The sequence below is a fragment of the Ovis canadensis genome, chromosome X (assembly GCF_042477335.2).
Source record: "Ovis canadensis isolate MfBH-ARS-UI-01 breed Bighorn chromosome X, ARS-UI_OviCan_v2, whole genome shotgun sequence".
Classification (NCBI taxonomy): domain Eukaryota; kingdom Metazoa; phylum Chordata; class Mammalia; order Artiodactyla; family Bovidae; genus Ovis; species Ovis canadensis.
In genome coordinates, this window is record NC_091727.1 from 137,440,777 (window position 1) to 137,449,395 (window position 8,619).

At 35.7% G+C, this 8,619-nt stretch overlaps 1 pseudogene; it reads right to left on the reverse strand.

Moving 5' to 3' along the window:
• Window positions 1–1,135: 1,135 nt before the first annotated feature.
• LOC138930887 (putative large ribosomal subunit protein eL32') lies at window positions 1,136–1,579 on the reverse strand (annotated as a pseudogene).
• Between the last annotated feature and the right edge of the window lie 7,040 nt (window positions 1,580–8,619).

Here is an 8,619-nt window from a genome sequence, read left to right on the forward strand (position 1 = left end):
TTATCAAGTCCCAATATTACATTATCATCAATGCTGAACCTCTGAGCCTAATTCCTATTATGCTGTCAAGTTTAAGTTTATGGAAAGATTTATAGTTAAAAGTGGTGCTCTTAACCTAGCATTTTCTCCCTTTCTCCTCATGTGCTTAGTTTCTCAGTCATGTCTGATTTTTTGTGACCCCATGGACTGTAGCCCGCCAGAATCCTCTGTCCATGGCGATTCTCCAGGCAAGAATACTAGAGAGGGTTGCCATGCCCTCCTCCAAGGGATATTCCCAACCCAGGGATCGAACCCAGGTCTCCCACATTGCAGGCATATTCTTTACTGTCTGAGCCACCAGCAATTTATTTTTCCTCCTAAATCACTGTAAACAAGGAGAAGAGTGAAGGACAGAAAAAAAAAAAAACTTTGTCTGCAATGATACTAAGAAGTATCTTTAACTCAAAATGATGAAACTAGGCAAAGACTGCCTGAGGATTGGTGGTCAAGTAGAACTGAGGGACTACAGAGTTATTACCTGTGGCTGAGTAAAACCCGGCAATTAAATGGTATACCCTGAATTTAAAAATAAATAAATAAATGATGACTTTTTTCCTATAACAGAAAAAAAGTGCTTAGGGATAGTGGTTGAAGCTTTCTTGGACCCCACAAAACATAAAGTCCTGAGAAGCTGTCGAGGTGAGGCTGAATCAGAAATAATATAAACTTGTAACATTTACAGGAAGTTAACTATCAATGTGTCAGGGAAAATGTAAAGACTCCACATGCCCTGATTCTAGTTTCCTAAGTCTAAAGCAATCACAGTTTCATGATAGTCGTCTGATATTAGGAGAATATTCAATAGTTTAGATCATCTTCTTCCTCCCTTCCTCACACAAGCTTTCTAAATAAAGCCATTCCAGAAAGAGTGCAACTATTAAAAAGTTGAATAAAGAATGTAGATTATGATCAACAATAGTGCCATGAATTATAAAAAGGAAACATTTAATGAAGAAAATACCTCTTTAAGTTAGGAGTATATACAAAAATAAAATAACACACTTAGTTTGCTTCCATATCTTAGTAACTGTAAATAATGCTACTATGAACATTACGATTCATGTATCTTTTCAAGTTAGTGCTTTTTCCCCAAGTTTCATGGTTTTGTTAACACAAACACAATGTTTACCTGAGCTGTCTCTGTGTTTTCTTCACTGCACAGACTGACACTGCAATTGGTGACTCTGATAGCCAGCTGGGATTCTCTTTCTATAATGGCTTTGCAGTTCTTGGAAGAAATATTGTGAGAAATTGAAACCAAGTTTGTTGTACATCAGCAACACTGCAAGTTCTTCAGTGTTGTGGACCAGGAACTTCCAGAATATTCTGAGCATCACGTGTTTATTTTCTTGTTGCTCTCATAAATGATGTCGGACATCAAGATATGACCCATGAATCTCCTGCACACCCTGTTGTTGATGCTTCTGGTTTTCTGGCAGTTCCACAAAATTTTGACATATCAATCTGACTGGTGCCAGGTGAACTTCTTGGTCTTCTTTTTGATGATCTTTGGCTTTATGAGAGATCTGATGGTGGCCATGATGCCAAGTAGGAGATGACTGACACTGCATATGGAGGGACTCAAAGGAGTGTAATTGCTGGTAATTTGGTAGCTCTATTTTTTAGTTTTTCAGAAACTTCCATACTGTTATCTACAGTGGCTACAAACATTTGCATTTCCACCAACAGTGTACAATGTTGCCTTTTCTCCACATCTTCTCCAACATTTGTTATTTGTGTTCCTTTTGATGATAGTCATTCCTGTAGGTGTGAGGTGATCTCTTTGTTGTGTTGATTTGCGTTTTCCTGATTATTGGACATGTTGAGCAAATTTTCACCTGCCTGCTGACCATCAGCATATCCTCTTTAGATAAATATTTATTTAGGTCTTCTGCCCATTTTTAAGCAGTTTGGTTTTTGATGTTGAGTTGTATGAGCTGTTTGTATATTTTGGATATTAACCCCTTATCAATCATGTCAATTGAAAATATTTTCTCCCATTCAGCAATTTATCTTTATGCTTTGTCAGTGGTTTATTTTGCTGTGCAAAAGCTTTTGAGATTAGCTGGGATCCATTTGTTCATTTGTGTTTTGTTTCTTTTGTTTTAGGAGATAAATTAAAAAATATTGCTATGACTTATGTAAAAGATAGAAGAATATCTACTTCTGCTTCACTGACTATACTAAAGCCTTTGACTGTGTGGAGCACAATAAATAGTGGAAAATTCCTAAAAAGATGAGAATACCAGGGCACCTTACCTGCCTTTGAGAAACTTGTATGCAGAACAAGAAGCAACAGTCAGGACTGGACATGGAACAATAAACTGGTTCAAAATTGGGAAAGTGGTATATCAAGGCAGTATATTATCACCCTGCTTATTTAAATTATATGCATAGTACATCATGCAAAATGCCTGGCTGGATGAAGCACAAGCTGGAATCAAGACTGCCTGGACAAATATCAATAACCTCAGATATGCAGATGACATCACCCTTATGGCAGAAAGTGAAGAAGAACTAAAACTTCTTGATGAATGTGAAAGTGGAGAGTGAGAAAGCTGGCTTAAAACTCAACATTCAAAAAACTAAGATCATGGCATCCTGTCCCATCACTTCATGGCAAATAGATGAGGAAATACTGGAAACAGTGACAGACTATTTTCTTGGGTTCTGAAGTCACTGCAGATGGTGGTTGCATCCATGAAATTAAAAGACACTTGCTCCTTGGAATAAAAACTATGACAAACATAGACAACAGAGACATCACTTTCTCAACAAAGGTCTGTATAGTCAAAGCTATGGCTTTTCCAGTAGTCATGTATAGATGTGAGAGTTGAACCATAAAGAAGGCTGAGTACAGAAGAATTGATGCTTTTGGACTGTGGTGTTGAAGAAAACTCTTGAGAGTCCCTTGGACAGCAAAGAGATCAAGTCAGTCAATCTTAAATGAAATCAACTCTGAATATTTATTGCAAGGACTAATATTGAAGCTGAATCTCTAATACTTCAGCCACCTGATATGAAGATCTAACTCAGTTTAAAAGGCCCTGATGCTGGGAATAACCGAGGACAGGAGGAGAGGGGGATGACAGAGAATGAGTTGGTTGGATGGCATCATCGACTCAATAAACATGGATTTGAACAATCTCTGAGAGATAGGGAGGGACAGGGAAGCCTGGTGTCCTGTAGTCCATTGGGTCTCAAAGATTCAGACACAGCTGAGTGACTGAACAGTAACAACAAAAGTGATTGTCAATAAAAAGATCATAAACCATGATCAAGTGGGATTTATCTAAGGGATGCAAGAATTTTTTTCAGTATCCACAAATCAATCCATGTGATACACCACATTGATAAGTTGAAGAATAACAACCACACGATAATCTTAATAGATGCTGGAAAATCTTTTGACAAAATTCAATGTCCACTTATAATTTAAAAATCTCCAGAAAGTGATCATAGAGGGAACATAGTTCAACATAATAAAGGCCAGATATGACAAACCAACAGCTAGTATTATACTCAAAAGTGAACAGCTAAAATAATTTTCTCTAAGATCAGGAACAAGGAAACTATATCCACTCTCACATTTTTATTCAGCATAGCTTTGGAAGTCCTAGCCACAGAAATCAGACAAGAAAATGCACAATGGAGTATTACTCAGCAGTTAAAAAGAATTCATTTGAATCAGTTCTGATGAGATGGATGAAACTGGAGCCGATTATACAGAGTGAAGTAAGCCAGAAAGAAAAACACCAATACAGTATACTAACACATATATATGGAATTTAGGAAGATGGCAATGACGACCCTGTATGCAAGACAGGGAAAGAGACACAGATGTGTATAACGGACTTTTGGACTCAGAGGGAGAGGGAGAGGGTGGGATGATTTGGGAGAATGACATTCTAACATGTATACTATCATGTGAATTGAATCGCCAGTCTATGTCTGACGCAGGATGCAGCATGCTTGGGGCTGGTGCATGGGGATGACCCAGAAAGATGTTCTGGGGAGGGAAGTGGGAGGGGGGTTCATGTTTGGGAATGCATGTAAGAATTAAAGATTTTAAAATTTAAAAAATAAAAAACTAAAAATTAAAAATAAATAAATAAATAAATAAATAAATAGAAAGGAAGAAGTAAAACCGTCATTCTTTGCAAATGACATGATACTCTATATAGAAACTTCTAAAAATGCCACCAGAAAACTACTAGAACTCATCAATGAATTTGATAAGGTTGTAGTGTTCAAAATTAATATATAAAAATCTGTGATATTTATATGTTCCAACAGCAAACTATCTGAAAGACAAATTAAGGAAACAGCCCCAATTAACATCACATCAAAGAGTAAACCATACCTAAGAATAAACTTACCTACGCACGTAAGAAAAGTGTACTTGGAAAGCAATGTGAGTGAAAGTCATTTTGTCGTTTCTGACTCTTCGTGACCCCATGGACTATACAGTCCATGGAATTCTCCATGCCAGAATACTGCAGTGGGTAACCATTCCCTTCTCTAGGGGATCTTCCCAACTCAGGGACTTAATCCACGTTTCCCACATTGCAGGCAGAGTTCTACCATCTGAGACACCAGGGAAGCCCAAGAATACTGGAGTGAGTAGCCTATCCCCTCTCCAGAAGATCTTCCCAACCCAGAATTTAACCAGCGTCTCCTGCAATGCAAGCAGATTCTTTCCCAGCTGAACTACCAGGAAAACTGTAAGACAATGATTAAAGAAAGTGAAGATGGCACAACTGGATGGATAAATATACTATGATTGAATTGGAAGACTTAATATTGTTAAAATAATCATACCACTCAAGGTAATCTACAAATTCAATGCAATCCCTATCAAAATACCAATGCCATTTTTTTTAAAAAGTAGAGCAAATAATTTTTAAAAAGTATGAAAACATAAAAGATCCCAAATCGTCATAACAATCTTAAGAAAAAAGAGTAAAGTTGGAAGAACAAGTCTTCCTAACTTTAAACTATACTTTAAAGCTACAATAATGAAAACAGTATGTTACTAGGACAGAAACAGATACATAGTTCAATAAAACAGAGTAGAGAGCTCAGAACTAAACACACACACCTATGGTCAATTATTCTGTGACAAAGGAGGCAAGGTTATACAATGGAGAAAATAGTCTTTTTAATAAGTGATGCTGGGACATTTGGACAGCTTCATGTAAAAGAATGAAGTTAGAACATACTCTGATGCCATATACAACAATAAACTCAATATGGATTAAAGATCTAAGTGTAGTACTTGAAACCATAAAACCCCTAGATGAAAACATAGGCAGAATGTTTTTGGTGTCTTTAGACTTAGTGTTTAGAAAAGGCCTCTTTGAAGTGATATCTCAGCTGAGATATGGAAAAAAAAAATCCAGGTTTAGTAGCATTGGAAATATAGAGGGGGAGGGTGTTTACTTTTAGGCAGAAGTAAACAGCTAATGATAAGTCCTTCATTAACTCAAATAATAAAACAAGGCTGGTGTGGCTGGATCAGAGTGAATTAAAGTGAGAATAATATAAGATTACCTCATGGAGTTGGGCAGATAAAAGATCATAGAGGACTTTGTAAATGAAGGGTAAGTCTTTGAATTTTATTCTATTTCATAGCTAGTCTTTAGAAACAGTTGAACTGGAGAGTGATGTGGATATAGAACAGAGATGGGCATTCTTGTTTTAACTGACATTAGACAGTTTTGCGGAGAAGAGTTAAAATGCTGTAACAAACTCTCATGTGGGAAAGAAGATTAAAACTCAATACCATTCACAGAATAAAGTTTGAGGTAGACAAATGTGATCAGGACAGAATCCCTCCATACAAGTAACCCTATTTATAACTTAATGTATTAAATCTATTGCCCACACTAAAATACTCATTTGAACATGTTATTTCACTACTTCAGTTTTTTCTTTACTTTGATGATTTTCAAGGTCCATAAATATCTTTCTGGAGCATGCCATTCTAGCATTTGTTCTCAATCCCTACTCCCTTTTCACTCCAAGTGTACTGGCCTACTTGCAATTTCCTATGTTTTCTTTGAATCTGGTGACCCTTAGCATATCACATCCTTTAATTGAAACAGTTTTCGGTACTCCCGCTCTTAAGTTAGCACAAATAAAAGCCCTTTCTGACCACTACTTTTACCAAGGATGACAGTCACTATAGTTAACAAGTAGTGTGACACAAGCACCAACTAATCAGAGTGGATGATGGCTACTACTGGTTATACAGATCATATTTTTAAAGCTATTAGAATAGAGCATTACACTTGATAAATACTATATCACTATTTACTGTTATGTGAAGAAAAACCAAAAATATTTGGTTGTTATGAGTTTGAGGGCAATTTTATCATAAAATTTTGTTATATTAATATAATATTCATTTTACTATATAAATGAATAACTGAATCATATAAATGTGTCATGACTCTTGTGGGGAGTATGAATGAGTTGACAAGAAAAGTAATCTAACTAGAACTAAAGACCAGTATCAATAGCTAGGAAGTGGGAGTGTGGTATTAGATTATAGAGTTTGAATCATCAAATGATGAGTTTCTATTTGAAATGCAGACATAAAGGATTACAAGTCATAAGTGGTGCTTGCAAGAGATAAATATGACAGTGGTGTGAAGAGTGGGTTAGAGGGAAAAAATACTTGAGACCGGGAATTTAGTTTGCAGATAGTTGTGGTCTTACAAATCACCCAAGTAATGAAAGCCAGAATAGAGATAAAGGACTAAATCTGATTGCTGTTACAAACCATGCTTCCAGACTAGAGAATGACAACTGAGAAAAGTGAAAAAGTAAATAAGGGTGCAACCAACCAAATAAGATATGCAATTTTTATTTATGTTTTATCTTATTTGCTTTCTGTTATCTCACATTAAAAAAAAATAAGTGTGCTCCTACCCACTGATTTTATTTTTTGTTGTTGTTGTTGTTTTTTAGTTTTTTATTTTTTTAATTTTAAAATCTTTAATTCTTACATGCATTCCCAAACATGAACCCCCCTCCCACTTCCCTCCCCATAACATCTCATCATTATTAAAGAGTTAAATACTTAGAAGCCTCACTTCCTTTGCTCAGAGCCAAATAATAGTAGGGAATGAGGCAAAGATTGTGAGGAAAGAGCTGACATCGAAAGAAATCTAAACCATCTAAAGAAAGCTATAAGGTTCATCACTGGAAAGAAGTTTAGTTTCCATACAGGTAAACATGTATGTATGTATGTGTGTGTATATATATATGTGTGTGTGTATATATATGTGTGTGTGTGTGTGTATATATATATATATATATATATAGATAGATAGAGAGTTCAATTATTTTTTATCACACATATACAAAGCAGTAATGTCTACAAGATACATGCTGTGTTTTATGTTGCATTCTGAAGGCAAGAAGGCGAACCTGAGTGTTTCATGAAATATACCATTTTTGGATAAGTACTGTACACTCTTCAGTATGTTAGAAGCCAATCTTTAAAAATGTTATGTGCTGGTTGTAAACCCTAAGTGCCTTGGGTTAATAGCTCCAATCAGGTTTTCAGCTTTATAAGTTGATAGTTTCTTGGGGAAAACAGGTGCTGGAATTTCTCACTGCCAAATGAAATTGTCTGAGCCAGTATATATGCATTGTCTAGATTAGATGTTAGAGAAGACATACACATAACTATATTTGGATTTTCTAAATGAAGCTTAATCAGCCACCAAGCAGGAGAAGTCACCTTAAAATGTTGGGATGTTCAGATAATGTCACCAAATAAATACATAAAATGGTCTATTTGGACAGAGTTAAAAAAGGAGTGAACAAAATTAGTGAACCAATTCTTCAAAATCTGTCAAGGCTAAAGATAGATTGACAAGTGATGATTTTTTTTTTCCCCAAAGTTAACAGCATTTATTTTTTCAGCTTTCTTTAGATTTGAAGTAGCTGAAGTTTAATCTCAATTGCAAATAAATAAAAGGCAACTTGAGGAGGATCTGGTTTCTCCATGAGTTTATCAAATACTAGATGATTACTATTTATCCCTGTTTATTTTATTTTAAAAGTTGATTTCCTTCCTAGGAAACATTCCTAGTAAGCACTTCCGGCCAGTTGGTGGTGATATGATGCCAACATGTATGTGTTTCTTTGGGGAACAACTTGGGAATGAAGCAAGATAATTATTAACCACTGTAACCTGATGAATATTCTATTTCTAAGCAGTTTGTGTTTCTTTTGAGGCTCCCTGTGTTTAACAGTGAACACTGGCAGTAGCCATGAAACAGTGCTCTTTGATACATTTAAACATTCTCAATGAAGCTTTTTTTTTTCCTTTTTCTAATTTGTAAGGTCTGGAAAGATATTTGCATATGATAGAACTAAAAATCTGAAATAACTGTCTGGGTTTAGCATTGGCATTTCAGTTTTACTCCCATTGTAGGCACTTCTCTGCTTCTGGGAAGGATTCCAGAATCACTAATTATGTCAAAATATGTTTTACTAAGATACAGTGTGGTATAAAGGGTAGAATTCCATGGTGTGTATTAAGTCCTTGCCCTCTTTACTTCT